General features: G+C 39.8%; 1 protein-coding gene across 1 annotated transcript in view; it reads left to right on the top strand.

Moving 5' to 3' along the window:
* The window catches only part of FOXP2 (forkhead box P2), a 919,977-nt gene that overhangs the window by 187,434 nt on the left and 707,078 nt on the right, over positions 1-25,465 (top strand). The gene's annotated exons all lie outside the window — the stretch shown is intronic.

Genomic DNA, 25,465 nt, shown 5'->3' with positions numbered 1-25,465 from the left:
ACTTGAGAGTAAGCCTGCATTAAGTTCCGCCTTGACTTCCGGGAGCTGCATGATATGTGTGAAAGAGAGCTGCATGTAGCACCCAAGCTGCAGTTTGGCACCCCTGTTCTAAACATTCATAGCCCTCTTTCATTTAAGTTACGTTGCACTTTATATGTAGTGTAATAGCTTCCTGTCCTCTACAGAATCCTGGGAGCTGGTGTATCTGGGTCACTGCACATTCCTTCATGTTAGAAATTAATTGACTGGCTTTGATCTTTAGGCGCTGTCATTAGGCTAATGGTATTCTAGTTAATTTTGGACTAGCTATGTCTTCTTTAAGGAGATATTGTATTCCCTCTTCTTGAGAACAGCCTTTCTCTATGTTCTGCAGTTTAGTTCTCAAATTCTTGGATTGGACTAACCCATATATTTTGAAATGCCCCAGGAGAACTTATAGAATGGCCAATTGGGTTCTTAACTGTGGCCTGTTCTAGAGCTACCATCTGTGCATCTCCAAACCATCCCATTGAAAATAGAGCCTGTTTGTAAATAAGATAAAATAATGGAATTCTGATTTTAAAAGTTTTACCCTGTGTCTTTTCTTTACACTGGTGTGGTTGATGTTACATTCTGTGCGTTCCCCAGTTTTGCATCATTTTTGAGATTTCTTTTTTTAGAGGTTACCCTTTCAATGCTTTGTTTCTGTTTGATGCTTTGGAAGTTGTCAACTGGGAGGCAGCATGTTGGGGCAGTTGTAGCCCATCTATCTTGAGCTTGGGAGCATAGCACATAAAAGTTGGAGTGACACAACTGGAAGATGCGCTCACAGGAGAGGATGTATTTAGCCATTTTCAAGTTGCTGTTAACAGTACTGTTAAGAACATAAGACACACACGCACTGTGGCTAATAGCCACTGATGGACCTCTGCTCCATATTTTTATCTAACCCCCTCTTGAAGCTGGCTATGCTTGTAGCCGCCACCACCTCCTGTGGCAGTGAATTCCACATGTTAATCACCCTTTGGGTGAAGAAGTACCTCCTTTTATCCGTTCTAACCCGAGTGCTCAGCAATTTCATTAAATGCCCACGAGTTCTTGTATTGTGAGAAAGGGAGAAAAGTACTTCTTTCTCTACCTTCTCCATCCCATGCATAATCTTGTAAACCTCTATCATGTCACCCCGCAGTCGACATTTCTCCAAGCTAAAGAGCCCCAAGCGTTTTAACCTTTCTTCATAGGGAAAGTGTTCCAAACCTGTAATCATTCTAGTAGCCCTTTTCTGCACTTTTTCCAGCGCTATAATATCCTTTTTGAGGTGCGGTGACCAAAATTGCACACAGTATTCCAAATGAGACCGCACCATCGATTCATACAGGGGCATTATGATACTGGCTGATTTGTTTTCAACTCCCTTCCTAATAATTCCCAGCATGGCGTTGGCCTTTTTTATTGCAATCGCACACTGTCTTGACATTTTCAATGAGTTATCTACCACAACACCAAGATCTCTCTCTTGATCAGTCTCTGCCAGTTCACACCCCATCAACTTGTATTTGCAGCTGGGATTCTTGACCCCAATGTGCATTACTTTGCACTTGGCCACACTGAACCTCATCTGCCACGTTGACGCCCACTCACCCAGCCTCAACAGATCCCTTTGGAGTTCCTCACAATCCTCTCTGATTCTTACCAGCCTGAACAATTTAGTGTCATCCGCAAACTTGGCCACTTCACTGCTTACTCTCAACTCCAAATCATTTATGAACAAGTTAAAGATCATGGGACCCAGTACTGAGCCCTGCGGCACTCCACTGCTTACCATCCTCCACTGCGAAGACTGCCCATTTATACTCACTCTCTGCTTCCTATTAATTAGCCAGTTTTTGATTCACAAGAGGACCTGTCCTTTTACTCCATGACTCTTGAGCTTACTAAAGAGCCTTTAATGAGGAACTTTATTGAAAGCTTTCTGGAAGTCAAGGTAAACAATATCTATTGGGTCTCCTTTGTCTACATGTTTGTTCACCCCCTCAAAGAAATGTAACAGTTTAGTGAGGCAAGATCTTCCCTCTTATTTGGTAGTTTTAAAATTGATTACTTACTTTTCTTAGGATAAAAAATTCTCAGGATAAAAAATTTTTAAATGTCAAAACAGTGAAATAACTCTATCTAGGGACCATGGAAATGGCTTAATATAGGGATACAAAAATTGATTATGAATGTTGCAGCTAAGTATTGGCATGGTCAAATTAGTGTGCAAGAAGGCTTTTCATTTTGTTGACCTGTCTTCCTTTTTTTGAGCTTTCTATGCATAATAGGTCAAATTTACCTCTTGCTTAGGTTCCATTTAGCTTATTTAATCTTTCCTAGTATGATCTATGTCCATGTTCAGAACCCCACAGGTGGCCAATAAAAACATTAGCAGGATAATTTTCAGTACAGTTTCTGCTGGCTTAATCCCCCCCACCCCAGATATATCAAAAGTACATATTAAATTGAGAGACATGATTAGATGACAGATAGTCTCCCATTGTGCTCTTCAAGTTGTTAGTTTCTTCAGTTTGTGTTTGCTCATCTCTTTGTGTATGCATGTTTGTGTTTGCTTACCACTTTGGTACTTGAGCAGGCTTTGATACTAATTAAAACATTTCTTAATATTTCCAGTCTTTATTAGTTGAGAGAAAGAAGAATGAAGAATTTTTTTAAAAAAACAAGCGTTAAATCTTAAATTGATGAATACTGCAGAAATATTTGTGTCAAAGATTTACTATAGCTTTACCTTCTGTTTGGACTTAAGACCAACTTCTGTCATGATGTCTGCAAGACGTTAACTGAACAGTATAAAAATACCTGAGGCTATTGGATAGATATCTATTTTTAAAGTACATGACTTAAATTTGCTTTTCGTGATTTACTTGCCACTTGTCTGTTTTTCTCCTTTTTTGTTCTCTTTGAGTAAACTTCTAGAACAGGGGTGACCAAAATGCAGCATGGGAACCATGTGTTGCTCTTTCACACATATTGTGTGGCTCCCAAAGGTCAAGGATGAACTTAATGAAGGCTCACTCTTAAGTAAGTGTGCTTAGCACTGGGACCCCAGTCAGCCTCTTGAGTGCTGACCCATAGGTAGGTGACTATTTCTGCCATGTGTGAAGCAGGGAAGGATGGGGAAATAGACAGGCTTGCGAGCTCTTCTCCACCACAGAAGTCACCTGGAGACCTAGAGTGGGGAAAGAGAATGCAAGAGCCAAGGGAACAACTGGAAGGAGGCACAGAATTAAAGAGGGTGCGCCTCAGATATGCTGGTCTCAGGCAGTTAAGGGCCTATAAAGGTTAGCACCATCACCTTGAAACAGTTGGTACCCAACTGGCAGCCAATGCAACTGGCTGAGCACTGGCTGGATATGTGTCCATATAGGTATCAGAGTCAGCAGACGCACCAACACATTTTGCATCAGTTGGAGTTTCTGGATCAGATTCAAGGGCAAGCCCGTGTAGAATGAATTGCAGTAATCTAGCTTGGAGGTGACTGTTGCATGGGTCACTGTGGTGAGATGTTGAGCAGAGAAGGATCAATTGCCTGATCTGCCAAAGATGTTAAAAGGAAGACCTGGTCACCTTAGTGACCTGGGTCTCCATAGAGAGCAAAGCATCCAAGATCACCCAAAGGCTTCTAACCTTTGGGACTGGCACTAATGATGCCCCATCAAGGGTTGAGAGCCTGATTCCAGAACCAACTTTGCCCTGACTCACACACAGGACTTCCGTCTTATGTGGATTGAATTTCAGCTGACTCTGTTTGAGGCACCCAGCCACAGCCTCCAGCACCCTGTCAAGATCTTCTGGAGCAGAGTCTTGGTGGCCATCTATCAACAGATAGAGCTGGGTGTCATCCACATACTGGTGATATCCCAGCCCATACCTCCATGCCATCTGGGTGAGAGGGTGCATATAGATGTTGAACAACATCAATAAGAGGATGGCACTCCACATTCCAGTGGGTACTGCTGGTTGACTTACTCTTTGAGTGCCACCCTCTGCCCCTGACCTTGGAGAAAGAAGGAAAACCACTGCAATGTCAGAGAGGTGGTGGGTCAACAGGTCACAGTCGACCATGCTGAACACTGCTCTCATATCTAAAAGCAAGATCTAAAAGAAAGCCAGTTTGGTGTATTGGTTAAGTGCATGGACTCTTATCTGGGAGAACCAGGTTTGATTCCCCACTCCTCCCCACTCCTCCGCTTGCAGCTGCTGGAATGGCCTTGGGTCAGCCATAGCTCTCTCAGAGCTGTCCTGTCCACCTACCTCACAGGCTGTCTGTTGTTGGGGGGGGAGGTAAAGGAGATTATAAGCTGCTCTGAGATTCAAAACGTAGGGCGGGGTATAAATCCATTAAAGGTAAAGGTAGTTCCCTGTGCAAGCACCAGTCGTTTTCGACTCTGGGGTGATGTTGCTTTCACAACATTTTCATGGCAGACTTTTTATGGGGTGGTTTGCCATTGCCTTCCCTAGTCATCTACACTTTCCCCCCAGCAAACCGGGTACTCATTTTACTGATCTCAGAAGGATGGAAGACTGAGTCAACCTGGAGCCGGCTACCTGAACCAGCTTCCGCTGGGATGGTACTCAGGTTGTGAGCAGAAGGCTCCGACTGCAGTATTGCAGTTTTACCACTCTGCACCACAGGGCTCTTGATAAATCCAATATCTTCTACTTATTCAACAGCATCACTGACCTGCCTTGATCCTGGTGGTCCTGTAGGTCATCTGTGAGAGCTACAAGCACTCTCTTCACCGCATAACCAGGGTAGAAACCAGACTGGAATGGGTCTAGGAGCTCTGTTCAACAGGATGCCTTTTTAAATGAACATATTATATAAAAATGTTTTCTTGCATACCAGCAGCAGCTTATCTTCAGTCTTACAGTGAAAGATCCTTGTGCTATGGTGGCAGCTGCTGTCAAAGCAGCTTAAATCTGTACAGCCAGATCTTCAAAAACCAATCAGAAGCCCTACTGGTGAGAAACCCCACCTGGCCCCACCCAACCCTTGGTGGGCACCAGAATGTGTGTCCACAAGTGCCATGGCAGCTACTGGCACCACGCTGAAGAACCCTGATGTGGAGGTTCTGTTTTGTTCTCATAGCTAATGGACATTTTCATTTCCTTGAATCTGTCTAATCCCCTTCTGAAGCTTTCTGAACCAGTGGATGTTACCTCATAGTAGTTTATTCAGTGAATTAATTAAGTAGCATGTGATACAAACGAAAACTAAGACTTTTATCTAGGGCATTTAGTATCCCACATTTATAACCTCTAATACAATTTAGTGCATATCACATTGCATATAAAGGGTGGAGGAGAATCATCCTTTTGCTACTTCAGTAGGCTTTTTTGGGAAATATCAATTTTGACACAGGTTTTTAAATTCTGTTTTGTTTTAACTCCTCAGCCTGGGTAGGATTGAGAAGGAACGAAGCTGGAAATACAGAAGAATCAGATGGTGAAGAGAGAGAGATAAATGAAGGCATGCAGCCACTAGAGCTTTCTTGAAGGCATGCAGCCACTAGAGCCGTTACATGCATGCCTTTTTGGTTCAAGCGCGAGATTAATTCAGAAGCATTTGTTTCAAATTCAAACGTTCTCACACTACAAAGCATCAAGAGATAGCCATGACCTTAAGTGCCAGGCTCTTTCTCAGGAGGCATGTAACTTTCGGGTTCTCAGAGACACAAATAAGCATACATTTTTAGGCACAATGGAAATAAAAAAAACAATTACATACTGCTGCCCTTAAGCTAGCCCTCGGGGTTTGAGGAGATATTTTTTATAAAATTTACAAATTAAATCAGGAGCCTGTATGTGGAAATTCAAGACCCATTCATTGTGTGAGGGGGGAAAGTAACTATCAGATTAAAAAGTACAGAGCCCCCTTTTTAATTTTTACATTGTAGATTTCCTCCACTTCATAATGGTTTTGATACCCGACTGGGATTGGTGCAGGAGTTGGTGGTCACGGGTGCCACCTGGATCCACCAGGATCCTTTTTCAGTAGGCTGGAATGAAATACAGGATGCATTTTAGTAAACATTTTTGGCAAATCAAGTTCACTTAATTTATTATTTTCTTAATTTTTTGGTGTCAAACAATTTATTCATTTGCGATATATTGTTACAATAATCTTTTAACATTTTTTAAAAAATACCAAATATAAACAATACATCGCTTTTCCCCCTCTCCACTCCTCCCCCCCTTTTTCTACCTCCACCGGTGTTTACTAAAAATTAAGAAAAAAAAGAAAGCAAGGTAACTTAACAAATCAAGAATCTCTATTTTAAAACCTTATAGCAATATGGTAGAAATTAAAACAAAAAATCCATCTTCATTTTTCAAAGAGAAATTTTCCCTTTATAAACTTTTTAAACTATAGTCCATTACTCCATTCAACTTTTATCCAAAAATCACTAAGTGTCCCCTTACTTTCCATTGTTTTTCAACATCGTTTTGAAATTTCTCCCAGTCCTTCTTAAACTTTTCCAAATCATAGTCTTTTAAGATTATTGTAAGTTTGTCCATCTCACTCCATGACAAAACTTTTAAAAACCAGTCCCATTTCTCTGGTATTTTATCTTGCTTCCATGATAGTGCATACAAGTCCTTGCAGCTGAAAGCAGGTACCACACTATTGTTCTATCTTGTTTCGGAAAACTTTCCATTTGTAATCCCAACAAAAAAGAGTCTGGAGACCTCTTAATGTCATAGCCCAAAATTCTTGACATTTCTTTCTGGATCCTTTGCCAAAATTGTTTTGTTTTTTCACAGGTCCACCACATATGGTAGAAAGATACTTCATGTTTTTTACATTTCCAACATCTATCTGACATCTGATTGTTCATTTTTGCCAATTTCTTAGGTGTCATGTACCATCTATACAACATTTTAAAACAGTTTTCTTTGATGTTATAACATGTTGATATCTTCATAGAGTTCTTCCATAGATACTCCCAAGATTCCATTTGTATTTTTTGTTAAACTTAATTGCCCATTTTATCATTTGAGATTTAACTACTTCATCTTCTGTAGACCACTTCAATAATAATTTGTAAGTCCTTGAAATCAGTTTTTCATTCTCGCCCAACAGTATTTTTTCTAATTCTGTTTGCTCCTGTCTTATACCTTCATTTTTAATATCCTGTTCCACCAAGCTCTTAATTTGATGTGATTGAAACCAACTATATTTGTATTGTAATTCTATGGCTGATTTTAGTTCCACCTTTCCTCCATGTATTTTTAATAGTTGGTTATACGTCAACCACATCCCTTCACTTGTCTATGAGGATAATTTAATTACTTCAGTTGATACAGTCCATAGTGGCTTTCTCTCATCACCATATTTTTAATATTTTAACCAAGTACTTAGCAAATTTGTTCTTATATAATGGAGTGAGAAAAAACCATCCATCTTATTTTTCCCATACAACATATAAGCATGCCAACCAAAAATATTTCCATGTCCTTCTAAAGCCAACAGTTTCTTATTTAATAACGTCATCCATTCTTTTATCCATACCAAACATACTGCGTCATTGTACAATTTTAAATCTGGCAATTGGAAACCTCCCCTTTCTTTTGCATCAGTTAAAATTTTCATTTTGATTTTGGTTTCTTGCCTGCCCATACAAATTCTGAAACTTTCCTTTGCCATTTACTAAATTGTTTATTGCCCTTCACAATTGGAATTGTTTAAAATAGGAACATAATTCTTGGTAGAACATTCATTTTAATTGCAGCGATTCTGCCCAGCAAAGACAAATTCAGTTTATTCCATTTAATCAAATCTTCATCAATTTTCCTCCAAAGCTTTTCATAGTTATTTTTGTAAAGATCTATTTTTTCATGGTAACTTCTACACCTAAATATTTTACTTTTGAAGTGACCTCACACTCTGTTACACTTTGCAGTACCTCCTGTTGATTCTTTGACATATTTTACACAAAATTTTTGATTTTTTTTTTAATTTATATAAAAGCCAGCCAATTCTCCATATTCCTTTATTTTATGAAGCAGCAGTGGTGTCACAGTTAACGGATTTTCATTAATAAACATTACATCATCGGCAAACACTCTATATTTATAGGAAAACCTTCTCAATTTCAGCTCCTCTATCTCTTCATCATCTTGTATTTGTCTAAGCAAAACCTCTAATGTCATTATGAATATCAATGGAGATAGAGGGCAACTTTTTGTTCCTTTACCGACCTTCATTTTCTCCGTCAAATCTGCATTTATACAATTTTTTGCTTGCTGTTCAGTGTATATTGCCTTAACCATTCTTATAAAATCTTCTCCTAATCCAAATTTTTCCATCACTGCAAACATGAAATCCCAATTCAAATTATCAAAGGCCTTCTCTGCATCCGCAAAAAATAATGCCACTTCCTTTTCTGGGTGCTTCTCATAATATTCAACAATATCAATAACAGTTCTGATATTGTCTCTAATTTGTCTCCTGGGTAGAAATCCTGCTTGTTCTTCTTTGATAAAGTTATTCAAATGCTGTTTGAGTCATTCTGCTAGTATCCTAGCATATATTTTGTAGTCATTATTAAGTAATGAAATTGGTCTATAATTTTTTTACATTTGTTGTGTCTCTACTTTTGGTATCAACGAAATTGTAGCTTCCTTCCATGTATTTGGAATTATCCCATCAATCCTTATGATGTTCATCAGCTTATGGAACTTAGGCACCAATGTCTCTGCAAGGACTTTATAAAATTTTTCAGTAAAACCATCTGGACCCGGTGCTTTTCCCATTTTCATTGAATTTATGACTGCTTCAACTTCATCTTTTCCCAATTTGTTCATTTAATACCTTCTTCATATTATCTGTTAAGGGATTTACTTGAATTTTCTGTAAATATGCATCTATTTTACTTTTATCCACCTTTTGAGCTTGAAATAACTTAGCATAATATTTGTTGTTGTTGTAGTAGTTGTTGTACAATATCTTTATAGAAGGAGTCTTTCGCTCCATTAGGGGCGTACAGTCCCAACAACAATGTCTTTTTGTCATTCATTGTCACTTCCCCAGCTAAGTATCTTCCTTCAGTGTCCTTAAAAATCAATTTTGGGTCCAAATCCTGTTTAACATAAAAAATCACTCCCCTTTTTTTTCTTCTTAGCGAAGGAAAAAAATTCTTTACCCAATTGTTTATTCCATAAAAATTTGTAATCCACTTGTTTAATATGTACTTCTTGTAGACAAATTATGTTACATTTTTGTTTCTTAATCCAGTGAAATGTAGCCTTTCTTTTTTGCGGTGAATTTAGTCCATTTACATTCCAAGATAATAATTTGTAATCCATAATGATTCTTCTTTTATTCTGTATCATCAAAGTCCCTATGATCCTAAAAAAAACCCTTTCTCATTGCTTGAACATTATTAATCATAATCCTTTTGCCTCCATGTTCAAAGCTTAAGCTTCTGGTAAAATCCATCTGTATCGCATATCTCTGTCTCGCAATTTATCAGTCAGTTTCTTGTATAATCTTCTGTCATTTATGACCTTTTTTGGCAGTTCTTTCATAATTCTCACTCTACTTTCATCCATTTCTAAAGCTTTTTCAAATCGTTTACTTAGGATTCTTCCCACCATAACCCTTGACACAAATCTTACTACCACATCTCTTGGTAGCTTATTTTTTTTTTGGCATACATTGAGTTGACTCTCTATATATATAATCATAAAGATGACTAGAATGTTCAGGGTCCGTATCCAAAAACTCAGCAATTATTCCTGTTATGTATGTCTTCAAATCCAGTTCTTCATTTTCAGGCACTGCTCTCAAACGTATCAGGTTTTCCATTAGTTTACAGTCTTGTAGAACTGCTTTCTCTTGCAATTTGTTAATCATGGAATCTTGATCTTTCACTTTATTTTCTACAATGTGTACTTTGTTTAATGTTGCTTGTGAGTCTTTTCTGAGATCCTCAATCTCTTTCTTAATTTCCATCTTTACTGCTTCTGCACTTGTTTTAATGTCCTTCTTTAACTCTTTCACTTTGTCAGTTATTAAACTTTTCATCATTTTAACTAACCTCGCCTCCATGGCATTACGTTGTTCTTGCACTGCTTTTGCCATCTTTACTTCTTCCAATGTATTGGCTCTTTGACGGAGCTTCGGTCCCACTCTATGCTCTGACATTACTGTCCTCCCATAGCAAATATAGGCTCTTGACTTGATCTCACCAAATTATAATTTGACCAATGGATTTTGAGGGGTTTAGATAAAAATATAAAGCAGAGGTCCATCAGTGGCTATTAGCCACAGTGTGTGTGTTTGTGTGTGTGTGTGTGTGTATATATATATATACACACACACACATACACATAATTTTTTTGGCCACTGTGTGACACAGAGTGTTGGACTGGATGGGCCATTGGCCTGATCCAACATGGCTTCTCTTATGTTCTTATGAAGCTTGAAGCACGCCTTTTCCAAAGAGACTAAAACCGCCATCCTCACAGCTGCCAAACTCCAGATATTAATTTTTAAAGTTTATATTTTCAACAAAATAGCATCCACGACTTTTCTGGCACCTTTTTAAAAAATTTTCCTTTTTCATCTTAAATCCACCAAAATTAAATCCACTTGTATAATCCAGTGGGTTTCACCTTTTCCAGATGATATCTGCCGGCTCCCCTTATTTTTATAGTCCCATTTAATTTTTAAAAGTTTTAAAGACTTTGACCTTCCCTTAATGCCCGCCGAACTTTTTCTATTATTTTATAGTCCTAGAGAAGGCCAGGAGCCCTTCTCCCGATGGCTCCTTCCTGCTTTTCTTGCCACGAAGTCTCATTCTTTATGGTAAAGGGATCCCGCAATATTTCGATGATGTCACTTCCTGTGTCATCCTCACACTCAGCAACTCAATGACGATAGCAGCTCATACGGAAACCACAGGTATTCAAAACATAAGTTGTTTTTTTTCTCTTAACTTTGTTTCCTAAACTCCAAAAAGTCTCAAAATTGCCCCCCTCTCTTCTTCTTTACTTTATACTATTATAATTGAGTCCAAATGTTTATCCTTATTTCATAAGAAGCTTATATTAGTCTCGGAATGATAGATAACAATCTTCCTACCTTGCCACCGAGTAGACCCTTCTCAACACCGTCCTTTCCAGAAGTAAATAGATATAGATTAGAATAGTCCCAAGAAAGCTTGGATCATGTTGAATTTGAGTCAAATTAATGACCACGGAGCTCTCTGTAGATGTTGGAGTGCAATCCTTCAACAGATATTCTTCAAAGCTTCAAAGGAGCCCCCCCCCCCCCTGGGGTTCATCGTCAGCCAAAGTAAAATTCCTCGGAATTTCCAGAGCACATCTTGGCCTTTCCTCTGTCTGAGAAAAGTAGTCAGCCGACGTTGAGATAGCCTTCTCTGCCCAAAACAAAAGGCTCTGGTACGCTTCTCTTAGAGAAGCGTCTCAAATCTCCATGATCCAACCCTGGAAGTCCTTATTATTTTCTTAATTTTAAAAGGTCTTAGGTATTTGTACACCAGTTTCTTGGAAGGTTGATTTAATGGAAGGTTCTTAGTAGATAGGGACACTGAGTCTTCCACTTTAAAGTTCCACATGGGAGAATGATATTTATCATACTGTTTTTTATAAGTCTCTTTGCTTCCAGGAAAAGTCAATGGGAAGGGGTTGATCCCCTCCCCGCAAGTTAGGGAAGGATTTTCCCTCTTATCCGTTCTCTATAAACAATGGTGAGGCTTGAGTGGAACTGTGCACACTGTTATTGTCGTATTCCACAAAGGGGAGGAATTCTACTCAATTAGATTGCTGATGGCAAATAAAACACCTCAGGTATTGTTTAATGATCGAGTTTACTCTCTCTATCTGGCCGTCCATTTGTGGGTGATAGACTGAGTTTAATCCTTTCTCTTTTTGGTTTAATTTACAAAAAGCTATCCAAAAAGCCACGACGAACTGGGCCCCTCTGTAACTTATTATTTTGTCTGGAAACGAATGTAATTTCACCACATGCTGAAAAAACAAGTAAGCAAGTTTCTTGGTGGTGGGTAGCTTGGAACAAAGTATAAAATGTGCTTGTTTACAAAGCATGTCAACCACTACTAATATTACAGTTTTCTCCTTGAAGAGAGGCAGGTCTGTTTTAAAGTTCATGGAAATTATTCACCAGGGTTGTTGTGCAGTCTCTACCAGTTGTAGAAGCCTTGGTGGCTTTCCCCCTCTGCGTTTAGCCATTAGACATATGAGACAGGAACCAATGTATGTCAACTGTCATAGAATCATAGAGTTGGAAGGGACCTTTAGGGTCATCTAGTCCAACCCCTTGCACAATGCAGGAAACTCACAAACATCTCCCCCCTAAATTCACAGGATCTTCATTTCTGTCAGATGGCTATCTAGCCTCTGTTTAAAAACCTCCAAGGAAGGAGAGCCCAAGGAAGCATGTTCCACTGGTTCTGATCCTACCTTCCAGGGCGATGGAAAACAATTCCACACCATCCTCTAGACGACAGCCCTTCAAGTACTTGAAGATAGTGATCATATCACTTCTCAGCCATCTCCTCTCCAGGCTAAACATCCCCAGATCCTTCAACCTTTCCTCATAGGACTTGGTCTCCAGACCCCTCACCATCTTCATCGCCCTCCTCTGGACCCGTTCTACCTTGTCTATATCCTTCTTATAATGTGGTGCCCAAAACTGAATACAGTACTCCAGGTGTGGTCTTACCAGAGCAGAGTAAAGTGATGCCATCATATCACGTGATCTGGATGCTATACTTCTGTTGATACAGCCCAACATTCCCTCTATTCCTTCATCCGAATCATTTATAAATATGTTGAACAAAACAGGTTCTAGTACAGATCCTTGAGGCACTCCACCTGTCACTGCTCTCCAAGAGGATGGGGAATCGTACACAAGCACTATTTGGGTGCGATCTGTCAAGCAGTTACAGATCCACCTAACGGTAACAGGATCCAAACCACATTTTACCAACTTATCAACAAGGATAGTATGTGGAACCTTATCAAAAGCCTTACTGAAATCAAGATAAACGATTTCTACATCATTCCCCTGATCCAGCAAGGTAGTCACTTTCTCAAAAAAAGAGATCAGGTTAGTCTGACATGACTTGTTCTTGAGAAAACCATGCTGGCTTTTAGTAATCACATCCATTCTTTCTAAATGTTCCATGACCTACTGTTTGATGATTTGTTTAAAACTTTTCCAGGTATAGACGTCAAGCTGACGGGTCAGTAGTTACCTGGATCATCTTTTTTCCCCTTCTTGAAGATGGGGACAACATTCACCCACCTCCAATCTTCTGGCACCTCTCCTGTTTTTCAAGAATTCTCAAAAATAATAGCCAGAGGCTCAGAAATTACATCTGCAAACTCTTTTAGAAACCTTTTCAAAACTCAATGTCTTTTTTCATGTGGGGCCACTAGAACTGTCTCTGAACTAAATTAAGCATCTTTACATATCCAAAATGATCTGCAATTTTCTTGTCATTACAATGTTGTAGAACTTCTTTGCGCAGGGATTCTGGGACATATAGCTTGTTATCCTTGAACGAAAATCCCCCCTCCCCTTACATTACTTCTGGTGCGCAGTGTCAACACTCCTTTTCTGCTGCCAATTTGAGTTACCCCCACTGTTTAAAATTGGGGAGGCATGCTTTCTGGGAATGCAGTTGGGAGGGGGTAAATAGCGAGTTTATAATCTCCTTCCGACTGTCGTGTTGGGGTAGGCAGGACAGGGCGTCTGACAAAAAATTACATTGCCCTGGGATGTGCTTGAGAATGAAGTCAAACTTGGAGAAAAACCACACCCAAATCTCCGGCTCAAAAAACCGCATGGTAAGAGAATTTCTTTCGAGTGCAAAACCAAACCCTGAGGGGCTAATTAACACTGAAATAACAATGGCGTTGGAGGAAATGGAGACGCAGGAACAAACAGCGTCGGTAACTAAGGCTGATTTAAGTGTTATGCAAAATACCTTACTGGCACAAATAAAGACTATGGTAGATCCAATGCAGGGCAACTCTCTGATATTATGAAAGCCTTATCTGAAGTTCAAAAAACTGCTGAAACAGCTATGACCCTGCCAGAAACAATTCAGGAGGAAAATCAATCTTTGCAAAAAGAAACTGACTTCATGCTGAATAAACTTTTAACATTGGAAATGGACTCTCATAATCAGAACCTCAAACTGAGAGGCTTTCCGGAAAATACCCCTGAAAAGACTGATTTGAAACAATTCTTAGAGCATTGGCTCCAACAACAAACAGGCATGGAGGAAGGCCTTAATTTGAATGTAACTAAAGTTTACAGACTGGGCTCTCTCTACAGTACAACAAGAAAAGGCCCTAAAGACATTATAATTTCATTTTTAGACTACAGGACCAAATAAAAAATCCTCCAGGAGGCAAGACTCCATAATAATATTCAGTACAATGAAGTCAAAATAGAAGTTTTTCCAGACCTACCTTCTGGAGTCATATCCAAGAGACATTACCTGTAACTTAACCCCTTCATGAAGCTCAGTACAAATACAAATGGGTCGACCCTGTCACTATCCAACTGATCCACAAGAGATCCAGACACCAAGCTTCATACTTTGACTCTGGAATACAACTCCTCAAACGTCTGGGCCTGCAAGGTCTGGCAGAGCCGCCCTGAGCCCGCTTTGGTGGGGTAGGGCGGGATATAAATCAAATTAAAAAATGGAAAATGAAAAAAAAAGATTCAACTAAAAAGAACCCAAAAAGGAAACTAGCATTTGGAACAATACCTCCCAAATCAAGGCTTAAAACAAGCCGGCTACCAGTTCCATCATCTTCAAGAGGCACAGCATCATGAACCATGAGACGGCACTTCTACTGAAACTGGTGGTGGACGGGAAAGACAATCCAATTGATCTTGAGAAAGACTCAAAACTGTTTTTTACTCATAAAACACACAGTAAAAACAACTCTCTGTTCGTATTCTCCTGCACTGTTTTTTTTTTTCTGTTGCAGGAGCCATTGAAGACTCTTAATTGAGAGCTCTACAATAGTTGTAGTAGTTTACTTTTTTGCAGGGGTCGCTTTGTAGAAAAATAGGTGGTAAAGCTCATCCAGGGATTGTTATTCAGCTGCATCTTCTATTCAATGGACAAGGTGGAGAGGAGGAGGGGGAATCCTTAGAAAGGAATTTGAGGCCTGCATTTTTTATAAAATACTATAGAGTATAAGTTGTCAATAGTAATTAGTGTTTTAGATAAGTTTAATTAGTAGTTTTTATTTAGCTTAGTATTAAAAAAATAGAAATAAGTATTGATAGGATGTTAGTGACTTAGGTTAGAAACAAAAACAGAAATACCAGTTAATTCGCTAGCTTGTTTTTTTCCTTTTTAAAATTTAGTTTTCTATATTCTGAAAATATTCTGAAAAATATGGTACAGACTTTTAGAATAGTATCGCAAAATGTACGTGGTTTAAACAATGTTGTAAAATGCAAAACGGCATACTCAGTTTTATATCAACTTAAACAAGATGTTCTTTTTCTCCAAGAGACTCACCTGAAAAAAACCCCAAAATTGGTTTTCAAAACAAATTGGTTCTCCCAATGATATCAGTCCTTTGGAACATCCAAATCCAGAAGTGTGGCAATTTTATTTTCAAGACTCAATGACTCATTAATTTTCCCAGATAGTTTTTATTTTTAAAAGGATGGAGGACAAGATGGCAACAATAGGCTCAATTTATGTCCCAAACACAGATCAGATCTTGTACATTAAAAAAGGTTTTTTTTCAAAATTAGAGACCTTTAAAGAAGGGGTAGCAATTCTTGGAGGGGTCTTAAACTATTTAGCAGATTTGAATTTAGACAGGGAAAAAATGATCACAAAGACAAGAGAAAATCCAACAGCTTTAACCATTTTTTTTTTTTTGCAGAATATAAATTACTAGCCAATTGGAGATATAAATTACTAACCAATTGGAGACAACTTTATTCTCAAGAAAGGGATTATACCTTTTATTCGAATAGCTGTAAAGTCCGTACTTGGTTAGATTATAATTTAGTTTCTACTGGCACAATGGAACAAACAATCTCATCTCAAATTGGATACAAAATGTGGACAGATCATGTTTCGATAGACTGCTCAATAAAGATAAAAGATGAGCAACACATCCTATCAGTGGACTATAAATAGAGGTTTATTGGAAAAAGAAGAGGTGATACAAGAAATAGAGCAGCATATCAAAAATTATTTTAATGAAAATCCCTCTGAATTAACTTCTCCTAGTATAAATGGGATCCCTTGAAACCAGTCCTGAGAGATATACTCATAGCAAATTCTTCATACCTGGAAAAACAAAAATCACAAAAAAGAAAGGAATTATTAGAAAATATACACCGTCTGGAACAAAAACATAAACGAACCTGTAGTAAAAAGAATACATTAAAAATTATTATTAGAAAGACAAAAGTTAGAATTATTATAAATTGATAAAATTCAGAAAGATTCTATATATTTAAAAAGCCAAGTATGGAGTAACGCATCAGAATCACTCAAAATTTTGGCTAAAAGAGCTAATGCAAAACGCATAGATAGAGCAGTTAATCCTGTTAAAGACAAAGCTGGGAAAATATATCCTGACAACAAAAATACTTTCTGCTTATTACAAATTGTTATATTCTAAAGAATCTCTACCCAAGAGATATTAAAGGATTATTTTGAAAAGCACCCCATATTTAAACTAAACCAAGAGCATAAAGTTTATTTAGACAAACCTATTACTCACCAAGAAGTAATCAAGTCTGTTAAATCACCAGATTAAACCAGAGCCAGGTGGCTATAGTGCAGAATTTTATAAAAACCTTTGCTCACGTGTTAACAAATCCTTTGTTACAAGCCTGTAATCATATAATCAAATCTGGCCAGTTACCCCCATCATGGTCTTAGGCTGCCATAACTTTAATCCCGAAGCCATCAGCTTTAATCCTCCTGCCTCTTACCACCCTATATCGCTCTTAAATGTATCGCTCATACCACCCTATATCGCTCTTAAATGTAGACTTTAAAATTTTTACATCTATCCTAGCATGATGTATCAACAAATTTATCACAGACATGTGGTCACAAAGAGTTGGTCTCGATGGCGCAACTGAACAACAACACATGCAACCTGATCAAGTGGGCTTTATGCCTAGCTGTGACCTCATTGATAATACAAAGTATTTAATATTCTGAATTGAACAACTAATAATAAAAAACAATATTATTATCTCTTGACATCGAAAAGGCTTTTGATTCTCTCAGCATTCAACTTAAACAGTTGTAGAAACTTTGGGATTTGGATCACAAAATACTTTATCTGTTTGGGGTTTCCATTGAAAGTGGCTGACAGCTCAAGACCCTGCTCTCTTGGGGGGGTTGTTTCAGTGGAGGGGGGGCCTTGCCCCCTCTATCTCCATCCTGAGCTGGTGGGTTTTGCTAGGTAAGGGCTTGGGTGATTTGCTGGCAGACTTTTTGCACAATGAAATCTGTGGTAGCTTGCATGTCTTGCCTCAGGACTCATGCCAAATCTAGCATCTCAAACCCCATACTTTGGAAGAGGTCTTCCCCCGCCCCCCTCCACTCCAGTTCCATCAACATGCTTCGGGCTCTCCAGCCCTTCTTTACTCTGTTCTTCATCCTCCCCTGACCTGTGTTTGTTATCATCTTTCTTATCCCAGCCATTCAGGATAGCCATCCTGGGGTCAGAGGGAAGAAGATAGTTCCTTGACTTGACTGGCTTCCATGTCTGTGGACTTACAGGGATTCCACGCATGGGGAGTGATGAACAGGTGTTCTGTATAGATCAGTGTGACTTGCCCCTGGGGTCTGCATTTGTCCAAAATATGCCACAGTACATTGGGGATGGTTCCCATCTCCTCGACCAACCTCTTAGTTGTCACCTTGGCTGGTTAATCAGGAACATTGCTATTATCTGGGGCCTTCTTTGCCATAGCAGTGAGAGTTCCAAATTCGGTTATGTTCAGTCAGTTTTCACACTATGTCAGGTCTGACTCTATCTTCAGTAATAACAACTCTCCATTTTTCAGGATTAGTATTTTATTGCAAGATAGGATATATGACACTGGACAGGTCCAGTGGTGAAACTGGTATACAAGTTCAGGTGGGTTAGCTATATACTATCATAGTAGCTGTTACATGCGAGCTTTTTTTGGTTTAGGCGTGAGATTAATTCAAAAGCATTTTTTAAACATTTTAAATAGTTTATTAAAATCTCAAAAGTAATACAAAAATAAAATAAAATAAAAAGTGAAACTCAAAATTACAGAGCAAAACAAAATAGAGCAAGACTGCAAAATAATACATAGTATATCCATACAGACAAACCATCAGACGCTCAATAGCAAACAAAATTCAAGTATCTCCTTGGCAATTTGCAACATGGATTACTTTGGGAAGTTACATATTGAAAAAAACGAAACCATTTATCTTCAAAATTTGACTTATATGATGAATGATCAGATGTAAGAATTTGTGATGCCAACTTACCTGAAACAAGGATATCCCATACTTTTATAATCCACTTTCTAACTGTTGGAGCAGACCTTTTCTTCCAGTATTGAGCTATTCCAATTTTTGCAGCAAGTACTAAAGAAGCTACTAAACGTTGCTGCAATTTAGTAACTTCTGTATTTCCCCAAATGTTTAGGAGTATAGACTCTGGAGAATTAGGAATTGTAGCTCCAGCTATACAGTTAATGATTGGCAGAATCTTGTTCCTGAAGCACATTATAATTGGGCATTCCCACCAGCAGTGCAAAAATGAACCTGGTGCCCTACATTGCTTCCAGCAATTTGGTGATGTTACTGACTTGCAGTGATAGAGTTTGTGAGGAGTCATGTACCATCTCGAGAAAACGTAATTTTGTAATCTAATGTTGTTCGACTTCGATTTGAACAAATAGACCATATCATTTTCCATTGTGACTCACTTGGTATTAAATTGCAGTTTCTATGCCAAGCCTTTTGTTGTGATAACAATGACCATTTCTTTCTATTTAAGAACTCATAAATAGATTTCAATACCCCCTTCAATCTAGGAAAGCCAGCTTTAATAACTGTTTCAAAAGCTGTAAGATCCCTTTGCGCAAAGTATTTTTCAAATCATTCGCCTTAGTCATAGAAAATATTTGTTGATATTTAAACCAGGTATGCTGAACGCAATTTTTTTTCTCCATCTGCTTTTGTGACCATAATTTCCCCCTGTAAGTTAAATCACATAGTCTAAAGACATTAATTTCTCTCCACTCTTTAAAGGAAATTGAAGATCTTCCAGGAGCAAACCAAGTCTGACCTAGAAAGGCACTCACAGGCGAGATCCCAGGTGCCAACACCCCTCTATATCTATCCCAGATAGCCAGACAATGCAATAAAAAAGGGTTCTCTTTTATTTTTGTGGGCCTCACTCCTGGGTGATTCCATAACACCTCCTGGGTGATTCCATAACAGCATTGGGATGACAGTACTCCCGTTCTATGGAAACCCATTCTTTTGATGGCATTGGATATGAATAAAACAAAATTGTTTTTAATTGAGCTGCCAAATAATGTGTGTGCAAGTCAGGAAGTGCCAGTCTTCCCAGACTCGAAGGCTTCATTAGCAAATTAAAGCTGATTCTTGGAAACTTTTTATCCCATATAAACTTTTTCCATTGTGCTTGCCAGACTTTAAAACAACTAAATGGAAATGAAATAGGTGCTGAAAAAGAAAAAGAAATTTTGGAAAAGTTAAGTGAGCGAATCATTTCAATTTTTTCAAGCAACAAGAGATTAAATTTACTCCAATTCTTCAGTTGTGTTCTCACCAAGGTTGTAAGTACTTCATAGTTAAATTTGTATAATTCTGAAAGTTGCAAAGGTATTTTAATACCCAAGTGCCTCCAAGCCTTGGATACCCATTTAAACGGAAACTTCCCACTAATGTAATGTTTGGTCTTATTAGATATACATATTGGAAATAATTCAGATTTATCTAAGTTAATTCTAAATCCTGAAATCATACTGAATGACGAAGGCTGCTGCATAACTGACTGTAATGATGATTCAGGATTACTCAAGTATGATAGCGCATCGTCAGCAAAGAAACTAAGCTTGTAACTCCCTGAAAGTGTTTTAATTCCTATTATATTAGGATCCATTCTTAGAGCATGAGCCAGTGGCTCTAATGAAATGTCAAAAAGTATTGGAGACAGGGGGCAACCCTGTTGCGTACCTCTGTTAAGAAGAATATCCTCCATCTAAAATTATTAAACAAAATTTGTGCTATGGGAGAGTGATATATCACATTAATGGCATTAAAAGCATTTGTTACAAATTCAAGCATTCATAGAATCATAGAGTTGGAAGGGACCTCCAGGGTCATTTAGTCCAACCCCCTGCACAATGCAGGAAACTCACAAACACCTCCCCCTAAATTCACAGGATCTTCACTGCTGTCAGATGGCCATCTAGCCTCTGTTTAAAAACCTCCAAGGAAGAATTTTAGTGTATTCTCACACTACAAAGCATTTTGTGAAACCTCAAGAGATAGCCGTGGCCTTGAGTGCCAGGCTCTTTCTCAGGAGACATGTAACTTTCAGTTTCTCAGAGACGTAACTAAGCATACATTTCTTAGGCACAATGGAAATAAGAAAATAATGACAAGGGACACACATCAGCTTTGAGCTGGCTTCTCTTTTTACACAAGAACCAGCCTAACTGGTCAGCTTTGGGCTGGCTTCTTGTGCAGCCTTGTTAAAATGAGGCTGCATGGGAAGCCACCTTGCTGGGGGGGAAGTTAAGCACTCCCCACCTGGGTCAGCTTTGGGCTAGCTTCTCTTGTTTTAAATGAGGTTATACGAGAAACCATCCCAAAGCTCAGGTGAGCCCATGGAGCCCATGCATAACTGGGGGGTCAGCTGTTTGTCAGTTGTTGTGGAAACAGTGTCTTTCACACCTTTAATTTATAAAAGCTTCCAAATTCTAACCAATCAAAAGACTTACCAGTTCTCACAACAAAGTTTTGTTCTCAGCAGCTAAATTCATGAGACTAAGACACTGCTCACAATCCAGAAAAGGGCAACTAGAAAGATTAAAGGGTTGGCACACTTTCCCCATGAAGACAGGTTAAAATGCTTGGGGCTCATTCGTTTGGAGAACTGTCGACTGAGGGGTGACATGCTAGAGGTTTACAAGATTATGCATGGGATAGAGAAGGTAAAGAAGTACTTTTCTCCCTTTCTCACAATATGAGAACTCATGGACATTCAGTGAAATTGCTGAGCAGTCAGGTTAGAATTGATAAAAGAAAGTAATTCTTAAAGTCTAAAAAACACCTGGTGGGAAGCACCCTGCTCTGCCTGTCAGTAGTTTTTTGTTGTTGTTTTGCTGCTACTTTCTCTCTCTTTTTCCCTTCTCGGACCTATTAATGCCCCCCCCCCCCCAATGGATCCAAATACAATACTGATATTGGGATCTGGGATTTTATGGAAATCCCAATTTTCCCACCACATCCAATAGACCTGAACAGATAAATAGCAGTTTAAAAAAAACCATCATAAACTTCTGTTACATACCTGCAGGATACTTCTGGCTGTATTCCAGAGGTGTCAAACTCATTTGTTACTGGGGCCAGATCTGACATAAATGACACTTTGTTGGGCTGGGCCATGTGTGCCATAAAATGTAATCTGACATACCAGAGATATAAACTTTGTAAAGATAATTTCAGAGTCCTAATGGCAATAGTCCTGATTGGATTAGGTGTGATATGCAGAGAGGTAGTGGGTGTGGGGATATTAGTAATGAGACAGGAAACCTAGGTCTCAGTTTCATCTAGGAGGATTCAGTCCAGGAGGATGCAAGAGAAAACAGACATAAGTTCAAGAGGGATGGCCATAAACTCTGCCTCTTATCCCCCCCTCCAAAAAAAAAAAAACCCAGAAAGAAAGAAAGGAAGGAATGATAGAAAAATAAATTTACAGGAAGTAGTTGATGAAATTAGAAATCTCAAACTAAATACAGCACCTGGCCGAGATGGTATAACTTCAAATTTTTATAAAAACTTTATTCTGATAATAAAAGCTCCACTGTTCCAAGCTATAAATAATATATTTGAGTCAGGTTGTTTACCTAAAACTTGGGCCTAAAGTAAAATGGTTATTTTAAAACCATTTAAAGACCCTACTCTGTTAGTTCTTATCTTCCTATCAGTCTTCTAAATTTAAGATTATAAATTTTGACATCTATATTAGCAAATTGACTGAAAAGTGTAATCAATAATTATACTTTATCTGACCAAATAGTTTCATAATGGTTATCATTTAACCACTAATATTCAAACCACTAATATACAAAAAATTGTAAATATATTGGATGTTGTTAAGAAAAGAAAAGTTAGGTCAGCTTTTTGTTTCTTGGTGGTGAGAAGGCTTTTGATATGGTGGAACACAGTTTTCTGCTAGAATCCATAGCAGCTTTGGGCTTTGAAGAAAATTTTAGGAAATGGGAAACCCTGTTTTTCCCCCACTACTGTTCAAAAGTTTGTATAAATGGATGTTTATCATCACAGATAGGCATTACTAGAGGCGTACGTCAGCGCTGCCCCCTATCTTTACTTTTGCTTTTTTTTCTTTCTAAAGCCACTAGCTATTGTTACAGAAAATTCTGAGATTCATGGTATAAAGATAGGAACATCCCACTATAAAATTCATAAGAGAGGCCCTATTCATATGAGAGGCTTGCTTACTTTTGGGCACTCCCAGCCCCAGAGATCAATGGCATTGAATGTGCCGGTCTGGCGTGGGATGTTGGGGAGGAGTTGGCAATATGGCTGGTGTACCATCCGCCTAATGCACTGGCCAGCACCTTACCATTCCTGATGGAGGCCATAGCAGGCTGGGCACTGGAGTACCCAAGGCTAGTGATCCTGGGTGACATCAATGTCCATGCTGATGACACAACCTCCAGCCAGGTGATGGACCTAGTGTCATCCATGTTAGACTTGATCTTTGCGGCAGGGGTTTTCGTGGACAATATTATTGCGGAAGCAGTGCCATGGTCAGACCACCTTGCCCTTAAGGCTCGTGTGGATGTCCCACCCAAGCCCGTTTAGGCAGCAAGCATATTTTGGCTCACCCGCAGAGTCTGATGGACCCAGAACGGTTCCAGATGGCTCTACGGGATCCCTGGCCCCCTGGCGATTCTCTTGATGACCTGGTTGAGTCCTGCTATGGCCAGGTCTCCAGAGCCATCGATGAGATCGCACCTCGGCGCCCTCTGCGCTCTTGTGTTAAGCTGACACCATGGTACACCCCGGAATTGTGGCAGTCGAAACGAGGGCTCAGCTAGAGAGGCAATGGCGGCATACTCGAGACGAAGAGACTAGAACATCTTATAGAGTTTATGAGATCCTATGAGATGGCAGTCAAAGCCACAAAGAAAATTTACTTTGCGGCCAAGACTGCGTCTGCAAATTTGCGCCCGGAACAATTGTTTAGGACAATTCGGACTCTTTCAACACTGCCGCAAGGCAAGCCAAACGCTAGTGAATTAGAGAGGCTGTGAGGCTTTCGCGGAATTTTTTGCAGATAAAATCTTGTCTCTCCGTCGCAACCTCTCCACCACATTGGAAACAGTATGTGAACTCAAGGCTCCGTGCCTGTCTTCTGGACCAGCTCTGGATTGCTTCAACATGCCCTTCCTGGCTAATTAAAGCTTTCCAGAGGGAGCTTAGATGTCCTATATGGGACATCGTAAATAGATCCCACTTGGAGGGGCTTTTTCCAACACCTCTTAAATAGGCCGTGGTCCGCCCCCTCTTGAAAAAAGCTACATCAGACCTGGCTGAATTGCGAAATTACCGGCCGGTCTCGAATTTACCCTTTTTGGGTAAAATTATTGAGAGGGCAGTGGCATTACAGTTACAGAGTTTTTTGGATGACACTTCCGTCTTAGACACCCACCAATCTGTTTTCCGCCCAGGTCATGGGACGGAGACAGTGCTGGTTGCCCTGGTGGATGACCTCCAGCAGCATCTGGATTGAGGTGGATCGGCGGTGCTTGTGCTGTTAGACCTATCGGCTGCATTCGATACGGTCAACCATTGGTTACTGACACGCTGCCTTGCCAACGTGGGGATTCAGGGGATGGCCTTGAAATGGCTTTCCTCTTTCCTTGATGGTCGGGGACAAAGGGTGGCAATTGGGCGAGAACTGTCCTGGAGGCACCCACTTAATTGTGGGGTGCCACTGGGGGCGGTTCTCTCCCCGATGTTGTTCAACATCTACATGTGCCACCTTGCCCGGATTGCCTGGATGTATGGGCTGGGTTGTCACCAATATGTTGATGACACCCAGCTCTATCTACTGATGGATGGTTGGCCTGACTGTGTCCCAGAAAATCTAGATCTGGCGCTGCAGGCTAAGGCGTGGTGGCTCAGGCTGAGTAGGTTGAAGTCGAATCCAGCGAAGACAGAGGTCCTTTGCCTGAGTTGGTGTAGTCCGGGAAGGGGAATTCCCCTACCGGCACGTGACAGTGAGCCACTGAAAGTGGCGCACAAGGTCAAGGGCTTGGGGGTACTATGGGAGCCTGCCCTGGCAATGGAGGCCCAGATAGCAGTCACTGCTAAATCCGCTTTCTTTCATCTTAGGCGGGTGAGGCAGTTGGTCCCCTTCCTGGATCGCAACGACCTGGCAACAGTGATCCACACGATGGTCACCTCGAGGTTGGACTATTGTAATGCCCTCTATATGGGGCTGCTCCTGTGCCGAACCCAGAAACTACAGCTAGTTCAGAACATGGTGGCCAGGCTGTTATTGGGGTCCCCTAAGTGGGAGCACATATAGCCAAGGCTGCAGGAACTTCACTGGCTGCCAATAGTGTACCGGATTTGTTACAAGGTGCTGGTTATTACCTATAAAGCCCTATATGGTCGAGGACCTGTCTACCTTAGTGACCGTCTCTCCCCATATATTCCTCAGAGGGTACTTCGATCTGGCTCTCGAAACCTACTGGTAATCCCCAGGATGAAGGAGGCCAAACTGAAAGTCACCAGGGAAAGGGCCTTTTCGATCGCCGCCCCCCACTGGTGGAACCAGCTGCCAGAAGTAGTGCTGGCCTTGCGAGATCTTGGCCAGTTCCGCAGGGCCTGCAAAACCATCCTCTTCAAGCTGGCCTTTAACTAATATGGTGCCTACAGCTCAGATAGAATGCCATCACACTGGAAAAATGGAATAATATTTAGATCTTTGCACCAAATGACATGTAATGCTGATTTTAATTACTGAATGTATAATTTTATTGAATGTATTATTTTATAGCTTGTATATTTTACTATTGTGGAGTTTTGTGTTGTGAGCCGCCCTGGGCCTGCCCCAGCGGGGAGGGCTGGATATAAATCAAATT

Source organism: Heteronotia binoei, chromosome 8, assembly GCF_032191835.1.
Source record: "Heteronotia binoei isolate CCM8104 ecotype False Entrance Well chromosome 8, APGP_CSIRO_Hbin_v1, whole genome shotgun sequence".
Lineage (NCBI taxonomy): Eukaryota > Metazoa > Chordata > Lepidosauria > Squamata > Gekkonidae > Heteronotia > Heteronotia binoei.
This window is presented reverse-complemented; position numbering and strand designations above follow the sequence as displayed.